The sequence below is a fragment of the Uloborus diversus genome, chromosome 10, assembly GCF_026930045.1.
Source record: "Uloborus diversus isolate 005 chromosome 10, Udiv.v.3.1, whole genome shotgun sequence".
Taxonomy (NCBI): domain Eukaryota; kingdom Metazoa; phylum Arthropoda; class Arachnida; order Araneae; family Uloboridae; genus Uloborus; species Uloborus diversus.
The window spans coordinates 1,500,399-1,502,753 of NC_072740.1; the positions used below are offsets into that span (position 1 = coordinate 1,500,399).

Sequence of the window (2,355 nt, forward strand, 5' to 3'; positions counted from 1 at the left end):
GGAATACATTCAATTTAAAGTCTGGGACTGCCCCGATCCTGTGAACCGCTTTATTTTTCCGACACAATTTTAGGGAAATAAAATTTTGGAATTAGAACTGGTGTTAGACAGGGTTGCGTCCTGTCTAGTTTGGACTGGGTAATTAATGTGAAAAAGATGGAATTTCATTTGGATGCTTCACCGGCCAAATTCATTAACTCCATAAAAAAAAATGTCGAGAAAAGTGATGAAAAAGATAGTGATATCTATAGGAGTGAATGGGCTCTCGTGTTACATTTTCTGCCATTGCAGGATCACAAATGTACTGAACTAATAGTTTGAAATAAATTCACATTCTAAGTATTGATTAAGCTCTATTAAAGCTGAAATGAGGATTTTTTTTTAAAGTGGAGTTAAATCGTTTTGGCAACTGAGGCATCCAATTGTTTTGAGGACCTGGATTTCGGGGATTGTTTTGCAGCCCTCCGGATTTCAGGACATGCAGGAGAAAACTAACGATCTTGTGATCAATGCCAAAAAATTGGTGTGAAAGTTAATGGATCTAAAACAAATTTAATGAAGTTGAAGAGCAAAAATGACTAAAAAAAAATAATCGTAAATTCAAAAGAAATCGAAGAACTAAAAACTATTACCTACCTTATGTCAGTTGTTAATGGTCAGGGTGGTACTGACCATGACATAAAAAGGAGGAGAAGGGAAGCACAGAACTTTTTCAGAGTACTAGATAAGATTTGGAAGTCATCGTGCCTAAACTTAAAGTGAAGGATTAAAATTTTCAATTCAATGATTAAATTTGTGCTGCTTTATGGCAGCAAAACTTGGATATTAACAAAAAAAAAAAAAGAAAAAGAAACTTTAAAGATTAACGTCACCCACTACTAAATTGAGTGATTGCAACAAGTTTCTCCTATTGCACTCTCACACATGAGCGATCTTCTAATACAAGGGACAACGCGAACGCAGTCCCAGCTACCAAAACTTATGCACCCCAGCAACCGTAATTTGCAGATGTGGCGAGCGTCAACCCTCCGAAGTGCAATGAAAGGCCTCTGCTCGGGGGAACCTCCTCGTTGATCAAAGTAATCAAAGTATCCCCAGTGCCAAGTAAGTATGTTCGACCGAATCACGAACACACCTATGTATCACTGCTGATATTAGAATAAACTGGTTGCGGAGCCACTTCAAAAATGCTTGAAACCAAAAATTACACGCGTATCATTTTCAGGAATTCGAAACTGTTTGGTTTGTTAATCGAAAACTTTAAACGTATACTTGTTTCAAAGATGAAAGATTACGCCCTACCGGTTTGGTAGTGTATCATACGGTAATAATATTATACTTGCTATCCTTGCCCGAACACTCCCACAACCAGCCCGTGCATGTGTGTGTTCTCACTCAGACTAGTTCTTTTTACGGGACTGGTGTGGTGGATTGCTTATTTTGAATACTTAATAAAATATTGCCAATAATAATAAAGGAATACATCAGGATGTCGAAATGAGCAAAATTCACAAAAAAGTAGTGGCCGCATGCTAACAGATTTTTATGAAATTTGGTATACAGGTTTCTTTTATGCCTATTAAAAAATATCTAAAATTTTTTGCTCAATATTTTTTATTTGAATAGTTACATGCAATTGAAAAATGGTCAAATTGAACAGCATTCTCATAAATGCTAAAAGTTGTATTTTTGAATGTTTGTATCTTATTAACTACTTAATGAAAACATTGAAGTTATATGTTGTTGCAATCTACGGAATAGGGTAATTATTCTGATATCAGTAAAATTTTCGAAGTTATTATAGTTACTTTTAACCGAGTTTCTAAAATTTAAAATATTTCAGTTTTTTCATAATTAAGCATTTTATTTTTTAATCTCAATCTTTCAGGAACGCATTAGCTTTGCTAAAATTAATACCCAATAATGCGCTAAGTATCATAAATGAAATACCTTATTTTTGAAGTTGTATTTTAACTCCTTTGTCTTCAAAATCAGTCTTAAACTTAGTGACATTTTGTAAAATGATGATTTTCCCCTTCACATAGAAAATTTCAAATGAGGGAAAATTCAGACAACTTTAAAATTTTACAAAAATATAGAGCTGTGTTTCTACTATTTGCTTGAAGAAACTCGAAATCGGTTTTTAATTTCCAAACGTAAAATAAAATTTAGAAAAATAACATTTTCTTTGTGTTTTATGGGTCAATCCATACGGGTTCGACGGATGGGTGCACTCGACCAATTTTTATTTTTTTTTAAACTCATATCCCTTAAAACTGCATATAAAAGATGTTAAAAATCACTTTTATTTTTTCTCTAAACTGAACCTTTTATTTTTGAGAGGTCATCAAAAGG

The 2,355-nt window shown here is 33.4% G+C and overlaps 1 non-coding gene across 1 annotated transcript; it reads right to left on the bottom strand.

The window, feature by feature from the left end:
* Positions 1 to 943: 943 nt before the first annotated feature.
* LOC129231884 (U1 spliceosomal RNA) lies at positions 944 to 1,112 on the bottom strand. The gene has a single exon (XR_008581311.1). It is a non-coding gene; the product is annotated as a U1 spliceosomal RNA (small nuclear RNA).
* Between the last annotated feature and the right edge of the window lie 1,243 nt (positions 1,113 to 2,355).